General features: G+C 36.1%; 1 protein-coding gene and 1 long non-coding RNA gene across 2 annotated transcripts in view; both read right to left on the minus strand.

The window, feature by feature from the left end:
* LOC115219688 (putative uncharacterized protein DDB_G0277255) overlaps nucleotides 1-21,177 on the minus strand; it is a 526,870-nt gene that overhangs the window by 85,200 nt on the left and 420,493 nt on the right. The gene's annotated exons all lie outside the window — the stretch shown is intronic.
* Nucleotides 9,889-21,177, minus strand: part of LOC118766345 — a 17,247-nt gene continuing 5,958 nt past the window's right edge. Inside the window, exon 3 of the long non-coding RNA XR_005002281.1 lies at nucleotides 9,889-9,967. This is a non-coding gene — a long non-coding RNA (uncharacterized LOC118766345). The remainder of the gene's footprint in view (nucleotides 9,968-21,177) is intronic.

Raw genomic sequence — 21,177 nt, forward strand, 5'->3', positions numbered from 1 at the left:
CTTTGACATGACGAAAGACCTAAAGCAGAAGTTGAGGAGATGAAGACTTCTTGGAAAGAAATCAATGACTTAAATAATAATAAAAATAATGATAATAATAATAATAATAATAATAATAATAATAATAATAATGATAATAATAATAATAATAATAATAATAATAATAATAATAATAATAATAATAATAATAATAATAATAATAATAATATATTAAACAGGCTATTATTGTTGTTGTTGTTACAGCTGTTGCTGTAGTTGTTATTATTGTATTACACCTGGGGAAGGGAGAAGACAGAGCAGTTCTTACTTAATAGATAAAATAGATAGATAACACGGCAAACTATGTTGAGTGGAATTATGAAATATCTGATATGTTAGAGTTATTAACACAATATCCATCTATATTCATTTTCACTAATAATGATGATGATAATAATAATAATAATAATAATAATAATAATAATAATAATAATAATAATAATAAATGCCCTGATGCAGTACCAGGCAGTGGCTCTCATGGCTTCTGATCTTAACTGATTGGAAGTGTTATCATGTACATTGTTTTGTCTCGGTATAAAAGATGGGCTACAGCAAATATTCTGCTCAATACCACAGATTTGCTTGTCAGTTGTTTGACCTTAACCAGTTGAGCATGTCCCTTAGTGGCTGACGATATGTGCATCTCTGATCACGAGCAGAAGTAGTGGGGGAGCATCATAGCCATGTGTTGAGAGGGATGCTTTGGGGTTTGAATAGTTCACCTCTGGAAACATGGGTGTTTCGTTCAACATCCTTAAACAAACCTTATTCGGGGACCGTTTGAGCGGGATGGGCTACTCAACCTGAAGAAAATTCAAACTGGGCCCCACCTGCAAGGTCATGTGCTGTTTATCTTGATATGAGATCACCATGTCGCGCACATATGGTTGTGATGCATGTGCCTGGTGTACCTTTATCAGACGGGTAGTCATGATGGGTATATTGGGCTTCGTATATTTTACCCCAGTGTCACTTTGATGGCATGAACTGCTCTCTCACTCAATAATAATAATAATAATAAAGCAGAAGGTGACTCTGAGAATATTAAGTATAAGATCTTATGGCATTTTAATATTGACTGTAACTCAGTGATTGATGCTCGGAGACTAGGCATTGTTGTAGTGGATAAAAGGATGAAGGAAACCAAGTTTATAGGTATTGCCATACCTGGAGGTGTATGAGTGGGAGACAAAGTTCTAGAAAAGACTGAAAAGTGCAAGCCACTAAAAGATGAAATTGCATGAATGTGGGCAATGAAGAAAGTAACATGATGCTGTCTGCTCTCACAGAATTAACCAGAGTAAGATTGAGAGCACTGACAAATAAAATATAATGATGATGATGATGATGATAATAATAATAATAATAATAATAATAATAATAATAATAATAATAATAATCTTTTCTACTTTAGGCTCAAGGCCTGAAATTTTGGGGGAGGGGGCCAGTCGATTTGATTTACTCCAGTACGCAACTGGTACTTAATTTATCGACCCCTAAAGGATGAAAGGCAAAGTTGACCTTGGTGAAATTTGAACTCAGAACATAAAAGACAGACAAAATATTGCTAAGCTCAGAAAATATAAAGACTTGCTAATCAAAATCAAAAAGATGTGGCACCTCAAGATGGTTACAATATCAGTGATTGTAGGAGCACTTGGAATGATCAAAAAAAGGAACTGAAAATCATTTAAGAATGATCCCTGGCTTACCATCCATGCAGGAAGTGCAAAAGATTGTCTTAACTGGTACAGCACATGTATTGAGAAGAGCATCATTGCTGTGAATTCCCCCCCCACCCTTATTTTATTTGTTTACATTTCTATTTTTTATTTTTTCTTTTTCCTCTCTGTCTTCCCCTTTTTCTCTATCACATGACTCTGTAAATGAACAATCTGGTGTGTTTGTTTTAATGGCCTACCAATGAATACAGTACGTTTCTCTGCCCTAGGTGTCAGGAAGACACTTGGCAAGAAATAGAAACAGAATTGAAAGAAAATGCTAAAGAAAATAATGATAACAATAATAGTTTCTATTTAAGGCACAAAACCAGCAATTTCAATGGCAAGGAGTTAGTCGATCCCACCAACCCAAGTATCTGATGAAAAGCAAAGTGATTTTAGTGAGACTTGAACATAGGACATAAAGAGTTTGAAGAAATTTTGTAAGGCATTTTATCTGATATTCTGACAATTCTGTCAATCAATTAATCAATCAATCAACAATAATCATTTCTTCTATAGGCATGAGATCTGAAATTTAAGAAGAGGGAGCGAGTAGATTACATCAGTCTCAGTGCCCAACTGGTGTTTATTTCATCAACCCCGAAGGGATGAAAGCAAAGTTGACCGAGGTAGATTTTGAACTTTGAATGTAGAGCTGGAAGAAGTACTACAAAGTATTTTGTTTAGTGTGCTAACAATTCAGCCAGCTTGCCATCTTACTAATGGTTTCAAATTTTGGCACAAGGCCAGCAATTTCAGGATATGGGTAAGTTAATTACAGCAACCCTTGAATTCAACTAGTACCTATTTAATTGACCCCAAAAGGATGAAAAGTAAAGTTGACCTCAGAGGAATAATAATAATAATAATAATAATAATAATAATAATAATAATAATAATAATAATAATAATCCTTTCTACTTTAGGTGCAAGGCCTAATAATAACGATAATAATAAGTTCTGTCATGTGCACAAGGTGAGAAATTTGGCATGTAGGGGACAGTATATTTGGTGCACCCCAGTAGTTGACTGGGGTTTTATTTTATCAAACACAGAAGGATGAAAGGTAAATTTGATTCCAACAGTGTTTGAATTCAGAGCAAAAAAAAAAAAAAAAAGCCAGAACAATTTTGTCAATCCCCCATACTAGCAACAACAACAATGATTATTTCTGATACATCAGGATTAAATTAACTCCAGCACTTGACTGGGGTTTTATTCTACTGATTCCAGAAGGATGAAGGGCAAAGTTGAACTTGGCAGTATTTGAACTGAGAACTTCAAGACATGTAACTAAACACTGCATGCATTTAATCAAGCACTCTATGGATTCGATTCTTCCATCCACCACTTTCCTCCCTCCCTCCCTCCCTTCCTTCCATGCTGTTACTACTGCTGCTTCTACCCCCCTCTCCCAACATGGCCACCACCACCTCCGCCGCCGCCACCATGACCACCACCATCACCGCCGCCATCACCACCACCATCATCATTCTCATCAATAGCTGGGAATGCTATCATCCACAGATGTTGTTTATAATCACTAAATACATTCTGCTCTTTAATATAATTATCTAATGTCACTGCTATCAACACAATCATCAAACAAACATCATCGTTGTCATCACCACCACCAGTGTCATCACCAGCTTCCTTGCCAAACTTCCCTGCTGCCACCACTACCACCACCACTTTTGCAGCAACCGTAACCATTAATATTACAACCACCACAATCCTCATCAATGCTGCTACCATTACCACCACCACTACCACCACCACCACTACCGCCGCTGCTGCCACCACCACCGCCACCACCACCACCACAACAACCACCACCACCACCGCCACCACCGCCACCACCACCACCACCACCGCTGCTGCTACTGGTACATTCCTCCCATCAACATTGTCGTTACCATGGCAGTACACAAACTTCATCGTAAAACTTCTTCCTTATCCAATTTGATATTCCGATATATAACATAGCATTCTCCAGGAATCAACAAGGCAGCCTCTATGTTCTCAGTCAAAATACAAAAAAATAACAGCCAGTCAGATATTCTTTCAATTATATCCAACTGTCTTATTAAAAAAAAAAGAGAGGACACATCAAAAAAAGATGAGATGGCCATTGTTGAATTACCATTGATCATAAGCCTACACAATCACGGGCCGACAAGTAGCTAAACAACAACACCCCCACCTCTGCCATAAACAAACAAGAAATCCTCTATATCCATAAGGGGTAACATGTGGCCCACAGGGTTTACTGACGGGCACACCTAATGAAAAATTACCTTGAATTTTTGTAATAGTGTGACAAACCTGATAATGAGCCATGCATGTCTCATGCAGCCCACTTTTTGAAAAAGGTGCCCCATGCCTATATAGGCACTCAATGGCTAGAGATAGCAGTCAAATCTTCCAATTAATGCCAAAAGTTTTAATCCTTTAGTATTTAAATTGGCAATATATGGCCCTAAATTCTTCCTGTTTTATGTTTAAATCAGCTAGATCTGGCCCCTCACACCAACCCTACAATGTCATTCTAAAATTAAGCAATCACATAATCAAAATCTCAAAGCTACAAAATAATGCATGATAAATACGCATTACATTTGACAGAATAACCTGAATTCTAAAGGGTTAAAAGAAAGGAAGAGCATATTTGCATAATGTGGCCCTGGTTGTACAGTGCATAGGGACAAAACTAGAGGGGTCATGGTTGGAAGGGCTCTGATTACAGGTCTGCTCCATTATGGCTGATATAGGCTAAATAACAACATTAACAACATTGTGATTGCCTTTTGATGGTGAAGTCAGAGTTGGGGCAGATTTCATGAAATCAACGAATAAATCAATAAAGGTATGGGGTGGGGTGAGATTAGTTGGGTGGGTGAGTGTTGAAGAGAAAAGAGGAGGAAATATTGACAGTGGGGAAGAGAGGGAGCAAGAAATGACAGCACATACAAAAAAGGAAACTCAAAGTGAAATGAAAGTAACAGAAAGCTAAGAGCATGGGTGGGAGGAAGGATGAAGTGAAGAAGGAAGATAAGCTTCAGCAGCAGTAGCAGCAGCTGTGGTGGTAGTGGTGGAGGTAGTAGTAGTAGTGGTAGTAGTAGTAGTAGTAGTAGTTTTTCAGAGTCTCAAGAGTGAAGAAGTTTGTGAAGTGTTTGTCACTGGCATCATCGTCGGCATCGTCATCATCATCATCATCATCATCCTCGTCATCCCCATCATCACCATTGTTTCTGATGTTACCAAAACAAGAAGAAAGGATGATTTCAAAAATGACATCTTTACATCTGTGAACCGAATAAAACAAGCTTTGAGATGGAGCTAACATAGTTGTAGTATATATTAATGGCAACTTATTGATTTGTGGCTGGTATAAGTTAGTCATTGTCTGAAGATATATATATATATATATATATATATATATATATATATACACACACACAGAGTAACTATATATATATCTAAAGTATGTATATATAATGTATATATATATGTATATGTTTATATATATGTGTGTGTGTGTGTATATATATATACCTATATATATATATACACATATATACACATTAAGTATAACTGTATACATATAAATTGTATATTATATTATATCATATTATATAATATCATATCATATCATATTATATTATATATATAGCTCATTGGATCCTGTTGAACTATCTAACACATGCTAGAATGGAAGAAAGAAGCTAAATGATGATGATTATGATGATGATGATATAGATAAAGTGTGTATATAAAAAATTCCATTACAAAATGTTGACACACTCAGTTATTAAGGTTCTAAATACTGGACTTTGTACCTTTGACCTTTACATTGCCAGAGCAAAGGATTAAATCCAATAAGACGAAAAACAGCTAAATACAAACATATCCAGGGCCTACCTAACAAAGGGACACACTTGCTTACAAAGCTCTACATACATGAATGAATTCTAAACAATAACATAACCCCAAATTTAATCAATGAAAATTTCCCCAAAACACCTAGTCATAACAATCCACCCTAAAACCTAATTACCACCCCACTCAACCCTACACACCTAAGGAAGACTTTAATCCAACAGAAACTATATAAAGCCAAGATAAACTCTCAGGCACTTCAGTTCATCATTGGTGTTACAAGGGGTTTTGTTGGTCTCTTGCTCAACTACACCCCCACATAATAATCAAGGGGGTTGCAGTCTGGGGAGTTAGGTGGCCAAATGTTAGGGGTGATATGGTTGCAGAAATTGTCTGACAGTCATGACTGGGTTCTCCTGCTTATGTGGCATAGTGCAGAGTCCTGTTGCTAGACATAGGGTTTTCCAGCAGCCACCCTCTTGACTCATGGAAGCATTACCTCCTCCAGGCACTTGATGTAGGACTCCGTGTTGAGTCTAAGGCCATGTGGGAAAATGAATGGAGGTATAATGTCACAATCATTAGTGATCACTCCAGACACCATAACTACATGTTTGATATTTATCAGTCTTGATACATGTCCTCAGATTGACATGTAAACACTTTGAAATATTCATATCGGAAGTTCCAGTATGAATGCCAAGCAGTACAGCATGTCATTTCCAAATTTCTGGCAGTGTGAATTCCGTCATGGTACTGTTTTTCTCACAGACAGTGCCCAACTGACCTTACTATACTGTGTAGTCGCCAAAATCAAAAACAAGCAATGTGTATGCACGAAATTAAAAATATAAAATGGTGACAATTTACCCATCGCACCCTGTATATATGTACATAGAAACATACAAATATGCATACATATATTTAAAACTATATACAACATCGATATTCTGTTTTCCTCTTAAATGAAATAAAATCCCTTCTGTTAGGCCCAAAAAATATATGTATCTATCTATCTATCTGCCTATTTGTCCGACCGTCCGTCCGTCCATCCGTCTGTCCATCCATCTATCTCTCTCTCTCTCTCTCTCTACATATATATATATATATATATGTATATATATATATATATATATATATATATATATATATATATATATATATATATATATATTTATATATATATTTATATATATATATATATATATATATTAATGTTTGCTTTTATGCGGAGTTATAATGGTTTCAAATTTTGGTGCTGAGTCAGCAGTTTTTGAGGGGAGAGGGGAAGTTGATTACATTATCCAGGTACTTGACTGGTACTTGTTTTACCAACCCCGAAAGGATGAAAGGCAAATTTGAGCTTGGTAGAATTTGAACTCAGAATGTAAAGATAGATGTAATACTGCTAAGCATTAAGTCTGGCATGCTAACAATTCCGCCAGCTTACTGACTTGTGTCAAATTTAAAATAACATGTTAATTATTCTTTAAGAAGAAGATTGTTGATAGTGACTTTGAAGTCATTGTCAATTCTGCTCTTGTAAGAAATAATAAATATATGTGTACACACACACACACACACACACACACACACACATGTGCATGCAGGTATATGCTGCTGCACTGATCAATAGCTAAAGCAGAAACAGTTTATTCTAAATGTCTTCCAAACAGCTTTCATACAGAAAGGCAATTCCAACACCCAGTGGCAAGAGTATGATTTGAAGTAGCAAGGAGGTTTGAAGATGGAACTGAAAATGAACAACATGACAACGTTATGGAAGGAAGATTTAATTATCAGAATACAAGGAGTCATGATTTATAACTTTCACTTCTGGAAGCTGGATAAAAGTACTAGTTACAACTCATGAGCAACGCACAGCTAACACCATCATACTTTACAACTTCATATAAATTTCAAGCCATGCCATTCTTGATGGTACTTCATGGTCATTACACATACATTTCAAAGCCAAGATTCCAACATAAACTTTGATTTGCCTTTATAGTAGTAGAAAATCATTTGATCCTGAACCATTGCTGATCCTGTATATAGCACGAGTACTCGTTAATCCTTTTTGATACCAATCCACTTAAGACCACCAATAGTTCTATGATACAAACTTACTGTTTTAAAGTGATCTAACTTAAAACTTTCTATCAAAATTCCTTGTTAATTTCTGCTTCAAACACTTTTGTTACTATAGTGGCCCCATCCGATCGTGGCCGTTGCCAGCCTCGCCTGGCCCCCGTGCCAGTGGCATGTAAAAAGCACCATCTGACCATGGCCGTTTGCCAGCCCCGTCTGGCACCTGTGCCGGTGGCACGTAAAAAGCACCCACTACACTCACGGAGTGGTTGGCGTTAGGAAGGGCATCCAGCCGTAGAAACATTGCCAGATCAGACTGGGCCTGGTGCAGCCTTCTGGCCTCCCAGACCCCAGTTGAACTGTCCAACCCATGCTAGCATGGAAAGCGGACGCTAAATGATGATGATTTCTGTTAGCATATGCTGCTTTTGTTTTTTAGAAATAGATATTTTTTAAAATAATGAATTTAGTAAAATAACTTTCTAATTAGTAAGTTGGGGTCAGAAAAACAATTTAGCATAAAATTTTGATGGAAGATTATAATTCAAACCATTTGGAAACAGAAAGTTTATGTCATAGAACCTAGGGTTTTCCCAGGTGTATTGGTAACAAAAGGGATAAAAATAACAAAATATTTTACTAAATTCTTCATTGTTTTCAAAATTAATGGAGGCAAAGCATTTCCACAGGAATATGGCAGCAAAAGGATTAAAGTGGACCATAAATACTATTCAACTACTCAAGCATTTAGAACTATATTTACCAAATAAATACAACTACTTGTCCATCATTGTATCTCCACCCCTCTCTCTCTCTCTTTGTTTTTCTTTCCCCTGCCTCCAAGGGGTATACCAGTCACTGCTCTTCTAAACTTACTGACTGCTTACTGCCACTGATAAAATCAGCTTGATTGGCATTTCCACTAATCACCATGCTAAATCTTTCCTCTCTAGAACATCATCCTTTGTAACCCCACCACCTCAACCTTCCTACACCATCGACATTTTCCCTGCAGGTGTTGGCTTACAGATACTCAAACTGAACATAAGCCACATCAATATCATCAGTCTCAGAGGGACAGTAAATGTCATAGATACTGCCAAACTGAACATAAATTGTACTGATCTCACCCAGTCTCAGAGGGCCTTTGAAGGTCCTGGGTATTATCTCCATTCCTCACTGAGCTAGAAATCAAAAAACAATGTTCTGTTTCATCCACAAGTAAAGTTATTTGGGAAAAGCTGGTTACTGATCCAAAGAAAGTCATTGTCTGCAACCATCTGACATTAGAGAAATGGGACTTAATCACTAGACTAATTAATTACAGACACCACCACCATCCATTTGACATCCACATTTCCATGCTTCTATGTGATGGATGAAATTTATTGTAGCAGATTTTCTATGGCTAGATGCTCATTCTGTCACCAACTCTTATCTATTTCCAAGTAAGGTAAATATTTCCCTATGACCAGATATGGTCTCACTGAATAGTGGAAATGAATGAAACTGCTTATGTTACAGTGACAATCATTTACAACAATCTCACGATGACAAGACAAGGAGACACAAACACACACACTCACCCACACATATACCTACATATATACATATGTTATAACGAAAACAACAAATCTTGAACAACCATCTTTCAACTTTTAGACATCATAAGAGGCATTCAACTACCCTTTTGGCTTCAATCAGGAAACTTAAAAACAAAGGGATTAAATACAATGCCAAATGGAAAATCCTTTCCAAAACCAAATCCTATATCAACAGGTCAAAAAGATGTTTAATGTGTTCTCTTGAAAAACTATATCTCTCGAAGAATTTGAGAACCTCAACAACAATGTAAATTCCAGAAATTAGGTTTTTCTTCATGTCTTCATTTTAAGAAATACATCTTGGTGGAATTTAAAAATAGGCCACTGAACACATTGTAAAGCATTAATATCTTCTTTACACTTTTTTCGGACACTTGTTTATTGTAACATTGGTTATCTTGCCCAGTGCTTTTCTTTCTGTCTTCTTTCTTATGAGCATTCCCTATTCCAATGTGATCTGCTTTAAAAAGCAACTGACAAACAGTCTTGTTCTCAGCTTGAAAAATAATGAAATAAATTACTGTTTTGGCAACAAAACCCTGGGTAACTGAATTTTAGAAGACTTAGGGTTTTTATTATGACATTATCTTTACTCTCTTGCTGATCGAGTGCTATTCTACTTGCTGAAGCCTTACCACATAATAAGCCTCACTACACAATATAAATGTGTGTGTGTGTGTGTGAGAGAGAGAGAGAGAGAGAGAGAGACAGAGAGATGGACTTCTTTTAGTTTCTATCTACCAAATCCATTCATAAAGCTTTGGTTAGCCCGGGGCTATAGCGAAAGACACTTGCTCAAAACCTCTTACCACACAGCCTTGCACCTACAGTAGGAAATAAAGAATCATAGTGAGCATTACTTGGGAAAATATCTTTTCATAAATTATTTCAGGTGTCTATATAGTCATGGACAGACATATACAACCCTTTGGTCCTCTCACCAATTTGACCCACTGGAACATCTAAGATGTGATGGCTGGGGTAAGAGAAGTGAGATGGCTGTACCAGTACTCAGTAGGTACTCACTTTCAGCTGAGTGGATTGACGCAACATGAAATGAAGTGTCTTGCTCAAGGACAAATACGATGCCACCTGGTCAGGAATCAGACTCATAATCTCAGGATGATGAGCCCTAACACCCTAACCACTATGCCACATACCTCCACATAGCAGGAAATGCCAATTAATAATTACAATTGAGAGTTTAATAAAGATTAGATGTTAAGAACAAAAAATATGTAAGAGAAACCATTGTGAAATAATTGAAAATGACTTTCCATAGCCTATAGCCATTAATCTTATTAGTTATCTACTCAGTAGTAGGAGCAGGAAACTAATACTCCAAATTCTACCCCAAAATAGATTATTTTATAAGCAAGTGTTGAAACCTAATAGTAAGGTTATGGTACTGGACTAGTCACCAGACTGTCATGTGTTCAAACATCACCATTTACTACCGCGAATACATGGAACTTGTGAGCAAGGTAGGTAACCATGGCTGGATCTTGCTGGTGGGGAGGGGGTGGATAAAATAAAAACTAATTTCATACTGTAACTAATTTAATTGACTATCTTCTCCACTCCTGACCCCCCCCCCACCACAACAATTGTCTTTCAGTTAATGAGAGAACTTCTACATGACTGTTTGATCTGCTAATAATAACACCCAGCCACAGTTTCCTCAGACAAGTCCGTCTGTCTGTCTCTCTCCCACTCTCTCTCTCTCTCTCTCTGTATATATATATATATATATATATATATATATATATAATATATATATATATATAGCAGAAGTAAGTCAATTCTGAAACATTATACTACCATGTCTTGTTGTGGTCACCAATTAATGACTACAAGAACCTACTGGACATGAGAGGAGCATACACCAAATCTAGAGTCACCCTGTTAGGGTTGTCCTCAATAAAAGAAATACAAAGAATGAATATCCAGAGTGGCGGATCTGTAACTGAAAACCAAGTGTTTGATCAGCTAACCCCATGCTACAGGTCTATTTTGGGCACAGTTCACTTGCAGAGTGGAACAAAAATGGAAGGTACACAACAATTGTTCTTGTACCAAATCCAAAGAAAACAATGCCTTTTTTTTTTTTTACATCATTTGATTATGTTTTCAAGCAATCAAAATTGTGAACTGTCTTTCAAAACATCAAAAATGAAGAGTGTTTAGACATGAAACACACTGACACTCATTGTCTATAGAGTGTATCAGTTATGCCACAGGTCTATCAGGTTTTAAACAAAAAAAAATCCCTACCCCAGTGGAATGCTGCCTTAGTTACGGGAGCATTTAACTAGGGTAGTAATGAGTACGACAGCAATAATTTTAAGAAACAAATGAGGATTGCAAATTAAAGTCAGTCTTGTTTTTTAAAACCCTGAACCTTACAAAGGAGATGACTAAGGACAGAGATATGTAATGCAAAGCACTGGTGATGGTGCAACAGAAAAAAAGCACCCAGTGCATTCTGTGGAGTGGTTGGCATTAGGAAGGGCATCCAGTCACTGAAACCAAGTCAAAACAGACTATGGAACCTGGTGTGGTCTATAGCCTTGTTAGTTCCCGTCATGCCATCCAACCTATGCCAGCAAGCATGGAAAACGGATGTTAAAGGATCATGATGATGATGATGATACATGACTGATTCTTTTATCCTCTTGCACATTCCAATCATTAAACTGCAGTCATACTGGAGCATATTATTAAAAGCTATGTGACATGAGACAAAACCACATTAAATGTGCACTTCTCTAATTATCCAACAAGACATCTGCAGTGGATTTGAGCTTCAGATCTTTTAGCTTTTGTCTAATGTCTAAGCTGTTTGCAAGTACTACAGCCAGACAGTTCATGTCTGATATTTAAACATCAAGAGGAGTCATGTGACTGTTTAAAAACAGATATTCAAACAAATTGTATGCAAATACCTAAATTTAGTAAACTCACATCCGACAAACTCATCCTAGCATGGGAAAAATAATTAAAAAAAAAAACAAAACAAAAAAAAAAACAAGAAGAAAATAAAAGGAAGTTATGAAGTTGTAAACCAACTTATATTTACATAATAAATTACTGATCTTGAATCCTTTGGGAGTTTCGCCAAAAATGAGAATTAAATTATTTATAAAGTACATAATTACTTTCACTAATAATATAGAAGTTGTGTGTTACTTTCAGTATATAAAACAACAAAAATAAAGTCTACAAGTGTTACACCACCTTCACAGTTGGATGGCATTATATAGAGGAAGCAGGTGCAAAAATACCTGATTTTAAGAAAATATATAAATTTCTAAATGCTGCAGTGTATACTATGTATTTATAATTACTGTATAACTACCACAGCACACACAACATATGGACAACTACCACACTATACAATATATACATAACTACCTCACAACACACAACTACCATATAACTTCAACATTACTCATACGATACAACCACTACACTACACATAACATACACCTACTACATAACATATACATAACTACCACATTACACAATACACACACAACTACCACACTACATACACATAATTAAAACACTATTCTATACATAATACACATGGCACAAACATATAACTGCCATAATACACATGAAACAAGCACCCTACGCAACATTTTTGTAATTACTGTACTTCACATCTAAAACTAATACATCATACTATTAGCTACCACATAATCATACTACCATACATATTCCTAACTACCAAACTATACACTCACAGGTACCACACTATATATTATACAACATTAACTACTACATTACACAATATACTGTTAACTGCTATTCTTTCAGCCAAGGCAGCGAGCTGGCAGAAATGTTAGCACACCAGGCAAAATGCGTAGCCATATTTTGTCTGCTGCTACGTTCTGAGTTCAAATTCTGCTGAGGTCGACTTTGCCTTTCATCCTTTTGGAGTCGATAAATTAAGTACCAGTTATGCACTGGGGTCGATGTAATCGACTTAATCCATTTGTCTGTCCTTGTTTGTCCCCTCTGTGTTTAGCCCCTTGTGGGTAGTAAAGAAATATATACTTTCAGCCATTGAAAGAGCCTCTACAGCAGTGATTCTCAACCACTTTTGTCTATGGATCCCTTTGATTCCTGTTCTACTCTACTGGGCCCCCATGTTTAAAAAAATCATATTTTATTTTTATAATCAAATATTATTAGGAATTGTATAAAAGAATTGTTTAAATATTTTGTGTTTTATAGAAATATAACCAATTTATTGCATATCAATTTTAACAACAAAATCTTATATGAATTTCCAAGGTCTGTATGGACCCCAGTTGAGAACCACTGCTCTATATGATCACTCAAACTGCTAGAAATAGCAGTTAACTTTCCCTTGACTCACATGCTATCATATTAAATGGGGTGGGACACACTGAATAATGTAATTCTCAATGCACTTTCTCTGAATAAATACAGGTTGGTCATAACCGGACTGCATTTGATGACAGATCTGCTTGATCATCAGATGTGTCTTGGGGATAAACATTGTCACCTACAATGGAGTGATGTGTGTGCGTGTGTGTGTGTGTGTGTGTGTGTGTGTGTGTGTGTGTGTGTGTGTGTGTGGTGTGGTTTTTGTGAATAACAACATCATTGGTCATGTGTTTTTAATGGATCAATCATCAGTGATAGTGTCTGTGCAACTTGAACAAATACTGTAGGGAATTTTTGTTTGAAAGCACCAGCTTGTCAGTTTTCTTGGCAGTGTTTACATTCTTCACTGACATGCGTTGGAATTGAGTTCAAATTCTCTTCTAAACAACATTGTAGAGAGCATGCATCTATGTTTGTGTTGAATATATGTGTGCCTGTATATATCTTTATATGTAAAACTGTGTGTATATGTGCATTTGGATATGTCATTTGTGTGTTGTATATTTTTGGTGTTAAGCCTTATGTCAATCCAAGCATCCAGCAGACCCATAATTACAGATCTGATTATAATCAAAGGGATTCCAGCAACATCCATCATGCCCTTTCTTTTATGGAAGACACAAGGATGTGAGCAAGGTAGATTTGGCTGCTATTTCTAGCAGGTTGATTAAACATGGAGTGATTCTCTTGTAAGCTCACATGCATGTGCCAAGCATATGTATGCATGCTTACTGTGCATGTATATATAAGCATATACATGTAGGTGAGGTATATGTGCATTTTATAGGAGTATGACAATCACAAGTATATATTTATGCACGAACACTCATGTATACGCACACACACACACATATGCAAATATATATCCGCGTGTCCCCCCCTCCTTCCCTCTGTGTTCCTTGCCTATAAAACAAATTCCTTTACACGTGGTTACCACTATTGAAAAGACTGCCTCCTCACGCGCTGCTACTACACTTTCGTCCTTGCCATCAAAAGGCTTCTTCGTTCGTGCCCTTGTGTGGTGTAATTTCCTGTATAGTATTCTTGTTATTTTCTCGTTTTGTAACTAATTGTACTTTTTGTACATGTATTTTTATTTTTGCAGTTTTATTGTTTGTCTATGCCAGAAAAACAGGCTTTTTTCGTTCGTCCTCTTGTGTTTGTTTTTGTACATGTATTTTAATTTGCAGTCTTATTGTTACGTCTGTTTGTGTTCGTACTCATTGTGCCCCGCTGCTTGAAATTTTATTTTAATTCTTCTCGCAGGAAGGCCTATGGATTAGTGTTCTGTTATGCCTTCGAAACATGCCTGACTCCTCTAGCGACAGCTGATGACGGGGGTTTTGTCCTTGTGTAACCTGTCCTGTATTTGGTTTTCGTTTTCCGTTTTCTTGTTTTTTGTTTTTGGCTTTTTCTGTTCTACGTCTTATTTGATGTCCTGTACTTCCGTATAATTATTTATATATGCATGTATATATACATGTAGATGTAGGTACGTACATATATGTTTGTATGTATGCATATATTTTTTTTTTATCTCCTATATATATATATATATATATATATATATATATATAGGTGCACACTTAAAACATACCATGCTTTATCAGTGTATAGGGGCAAGAGTGGTGTGAAAAATACAAGTACAAATAATCATTCTGTATGCATGTGTGCATGTGTGTGTGCATTTATACATACATATAAAAGTAAACACATAAATGCATAGAATATACATATTTTTATGTGCATACATACATCTATGAACACACACACACACACACATATACATATTCATAAATTCCTGTGTATATGTATGTGTGTATATATATATATATGTGTATTGTATGTGTGTATATATATTTATATGTGTGTGTATTGTATGTGTGTAGTGTCTTCCTAATCTGCCAAACGATAATTCAAAATGCATTAAAAAGTCTAACAGAAACAGAACCAAAAAATAACAACCAAAAATAAAAAAAAAACAAAAACAAAACGAAAATGGATTGACGAGGAAATCAGTACAAAGACTGAACTGATTCCATCATGATGAAATGTTTACCGAAGAGTCAAAGATGGTAAGCTGAATGAAGCTGGGAAGCTGGAAACCTGAAGATACTGAAAGGGATGATGAGGTGTGCTGTGGGGTGGGTGGGTGGGTGGAAGATTAAGGTTAATCTTTGTTGATAAAATATCAGCGATATTGTTGATTTCTACCACTGCACTGCCACTAGCACCACCACCACCCCACCACCACCACCCCACCACCACCGCCACCACCACCACCACCACCACCACCACTGCCACCAACAACAACAACAAGCTACCCCACTACCACCACCACCATGAGTACTGACACCAGCACTAACACTGCAATCACCACTACCAGCACTGCTACCACCACCACTGCCACCACCACCACCAACAACAACAAGCCACCCCACTACCACCACCACCATGAGTACTGACACCAGCACTAGCACTGCTATCACCACTAGCAGCACTGCTACCACCACCATTACAATCAACTGCAAACAACACTCAAACGCCACCATCACCACCAACAAAACCATCCTCCACTAGCAGCACCTCCCCACCACCCATCATAAGCTACAAACAGCAGCACCACTATCCTAACTACCTCATCTTTCACCACATCCTACCACTATCCCCCATTAACAGCACTGCCATTACCAAATCTTCACCACTACTTCCACAGTCATTATTGTCAACAGGCGTCCACAGTTCTTTTTTTTTCCAAACGTTTTCTGTCTTCTTCATATGGCATTTCCTCTGTCTATGTGCTCTGAGTTCAAATTCTGCTAAGGTTGACTGTGCTTTTTATCCTTTCAAGATTGATAAAAATAAGTACCAATCAAGCGTTGGGGGCTGATGCAATTGACTTCCCCTCTCCCTCTAAAATTTCAGGGCTTGTGCCAATAATAAAAACAAAATAGAAGTTAAGTACACTGAGGGGATGGAACAATATAATCAGCTGTTCCTTTCTCCCAACTTTATGGCCTGTGAACAATTCTAGACATCAATGCAGATAGTTTGATTAGCGTTTTTTTTTTTTTCTGCAGGAGATGCCCAAAGAGTGACAATAGTACCTAATACACACTTGTCCAGTGTCTGTACATTACTGATTTGGGGTTTATGTACAACAGCTATTATCATGTGAAGCACGAATCTGGTATTAGCTGGTCTATAGTGAAAATCAACCCACAGAAGAGTAGGTAGACTTCTCCTGTTTCGCAGCTACAGTGAAGGAAATTGAAAGGTTTGAAGCCAGAACTCTTCCCTTTCAGGCCAAGCCCTTGCCAACTTCTTCAAGTACCAATTGATAAGGTGATGGTAGTGAGAGAAGTGATACCTCCAAGTAAATTCCATAAAAGGTGGGTATGAATTGTGAAATAAGCATGGTTTAATGGACTCACTCTGTGGAGTTGAAGGCTGGAAGCAAGAACTAGGAGAAGGCATTTGCCGTAGGTGTATCAGGATAACCAGGGGTTTTAAATGGGGTATCCCAAATATATGTGGTTGCCTTACCATTTTGTGGACACTTTCTTGCTCTTATTTTATTGTTATTGATCATTTATCCTTTTTACTTAATGTAAATCCATTTTTCTTGTATTTCATTCTTCATATTCCCCCTAACATTTTGAGCTCCTGTGATAAATAAAAGAAGTCGTTATCTAGCCAGTGGATTCCAGAATCATTAATGAGCTGGAGAGATTTCCTTGTAGTATTTAGTTATGTCCCTTTACATTGAAATCCTGCCAATGTCAACTTTCAGGAGTCAATAAAATAAAGTATCAGCCAAGTACTGGGGTTGATGGCTTTCAGCCTTTTATTATTACTATTATTATTGCCTTTCAACCTTTCAGGGTTGATTAAATAAAGTACCAGTCTATGATTAATCATCTCTCCTTAAAATTGCTGACCTTGTGCTTAAATTAGAAACCATTATTATCATTTTATTAAGGGGGCAAACTGGCAGAATCATTAGATACCAGGCGAAATGCTTAGCAGTATTTTGTCTACCGTTACGTTCTGAGTTCAAATTCCACCGAGGTCGACTTTGCCTTTCATCCTGTCGGGGTCAATAAATTAAGTACCAGTTAACGCACTGGAGTTGATGTAATTGACTTAATCCCTTTGTCTGTCCTTGTTTGTCTCCTCTATGTTTAGCTCCTTGTGGGCAATAAAGACATAAGAATCGTTAGCACACCGGGTGAAATGTTTAGCGGTATTTTGTCTGTCGCTACGTTCTAAGCTCAAATTCTGCCAAGGTCAACTTTGCCTTTCATCCTTTCAGGGTTGATAAATTAAGTACCATTGGAGTACTGGCATCAATTTAATCAACTTAACCCCTCTCCCAAAATTTCAGGCCTTGTGCCTATAGTAGAAAGGATTATTATTATTATTATTATTATTATTATTATATTATTATTATTATTAAGGCGACAAGCTTGCAGAAATTATGCCAGGCAAAATACTTAATGGCATTTCATCTGTCTTTTATGTACTGAGTTCAAATTCCACTGAGATTGAAACCATTATCATCATCATCATCATTATTATTATTATTAATTATTATTATCATTATTATTATTATTATTATTATTATTATTATTATTATATTATTATTATTATACTATCTTTAGATACTGCTTTAGCAATTATTATAATTATTGTTATTCTTTATTTAAAAAAAAAAAAAAATAATATCACCCTCTTCCTTCAATTTTTGTATTATTTTTCTTTGTCCTTTTATCATTATTGATGCCAATGTTGTTATTCTTCATTCCTCGTCTCCTTCATCTGCCATCTCATCTCCTATTCCTGCCACTACTTTTTCTTCTACTCATTCGTCTCCTTCAATCACTTCTGAATTACTGCGATATTATTAATCTTCCCAGTCACAGCGGAATTTAGTTATTGCAATATATAAAAAAAAAACCCAAACAAACAAAACAAAACAAAACAAAACAAAAACAACACAGAACAACGTCTGAGAAGAAGGATATGGTTTATAATAATCTTTGTGATTTTCCGTTTGTTGTATCATTATCATCATCATCTACACCATCATCATTATTATTATTATCATTATTATTATCATCTACAATAGTTGTTGTTGTTGTTGTTGGTTAAGAAATCATTAATTTTTTTTCTTTTTACTTTTCTACTGCAGTCAATAATCTTTGGCAAAGTTAATTATTACTAAAAAAAAAAAAAATAAAAATAAAACAACACCAAAAAAAAAAAAACCCCTATCATTATAGTTATTATTGTTGTTGTTGCCGTGTGTTTGTGTGTTTCTCTTCTTTTCCATTTCTATCAGGGTTAATCCTTATTTGACAGAGAGGAAGAAGGAAATTCAAGAACGTTAAGTTTAGTTTACAAGATTTGAAAGGAAGGAATATTAATGAACGTAATACAGATTCTAACTGATGCTTTTACACCACTGATGTCATATAGCATGTTCAATAGACATCAAACAACTTGATCACCGTCACCACATGCACGCATGCACAAACATACACAAACATGCACACAAACACACACATACATACATATATATGTAAGTGTGCATGTGTGTGTGTATGTATATGAATAAATAAATATATATATATATATGTATATATATATATATATATAGATATATATATATGTACATAAATATATGTGAATACATACATGTACACATACACATAGATACACACACACACACACACACACATATATATACATACATGCACACAAATACACACATATATATATGCATGTATATATATATATATGTGTATGTGTGTGTCTGTGTGTGTGCATGTGTGTATATATACACATATGTATATGTACATAAATATATGTGCATACATACATATATACATACATGCATACAAATACACACATACATATATGTGTATATATATGTATATGTGTGTGTATGTGTGTATATATACACATATATGAATATGTACATAAATATATGTGCATACATACATACACAAACACACACACACACATGCACACATAGATACACACACAAACACACATGCACATACACACACACCACACATGTTATAACATCTGCTGGCAAAGAAAGGGATTCTCCCCCCCCCCCAATAAAAGGGGGGATTGTGTGATGTGCGATGATGCATGGTTGCAAAACATGGGCACGAGATGTAGGGGGGATGTGTAAAGGCTAGAAAGAAAAGAGCTGGGCATGCTCTGCTGGATGAGCAATGTTTAGCGTGCATGAACGACAAAGCACAAATGAGCTGAGAGAAAGACGGGGTATAAAGTGGAATCAGATGTTGTGTGCAAGGGAGAGATGACTGGACCAGGATGGACGTGCGATGCATATGAAGGATGACAGTTGGGTAAAGAGGCCCCAAACAACCCAAGTGGAAGGAACCTGCAGAAGAGGGGGCATGGAAAAGAAGTGATGAAAACTTGATCTTGAGAAACTGAACATGATAAAGGGAATGACAAAGAAATGCAGCCCCTGCAAGCAAGGAAACAAATTATATAAAAATGATGGTGATGATGATGATGATGATGATATTCTTTTACTTGTTTCAGTCATTTGACTGCAGCCATGCTGGAGCACCGCCTTTAGTCGAGCAAATCGACCCCAGACTAATTCGATGTAGGGGGGGAGGAGAACACAGACACAAAAACATATACACACACACATATACATATATATATATATATATATATGTATACGACGGCTTCTTTCAGTTTCCATCTACCAAATCCACTCACAAGGCTTTGGTTGGCCTGAGGCTATAGTAGAAGACACTTGCCCAAGGTGCAATGCAGTGGGACTGAACACAGAACCATGTGGTTGGTAAGCACAGCACTCATATATATATATATATATATATATATATATTATATATATATATATATATATATATACATATATATATATATATATATATATATATATTATAATATATATATATATTATATATATATATATATATATATTATATATACACATACACACACACACATATATAATTTTGGTTGAGTCAGTCTTTTGCTACTCTTAGTTTCACCCGTAGGTGCAGAGGATCTTCAAGCAAGTCATAACTCTTTTTTTCCCGATAGTCAATACTAAATGTATCCATATATATATATATATACCTGACAAACAAAAAAAAAAAGAAAAAGAAAAAAAACAGGTGGAGAATGTCACACCTGGAATGTCTTTGAAGATAGGTCTGCTGGATCAGGATTGAGCAGGGTTAAACAACAACCTAAAGTATGACCCAGCAGAGCAAAATCAATAGTATTTTTTTTTTATTATTCATAAATGATTCTAAGCCTGAGAAAGACATCAACAGTGCAGTAAGCATTATTAAACTGCAATCTCGTCTCTACGTTAAATTAGTGTCAGTACATTT

The sequence above is a fragment of the Octopus sinensis genome, linkage group LG15 (assembly GCF_006345805.1).
Source record: "Octopus sinensis linkage group LG15, ASM634580v1, whole genome shotgun sequence".
NCBI lineage: Eukaryota > Metazoa > Mollusca > Cephalopoda > Octopoda > Octopodidae > Octopus > Octopus sinensis.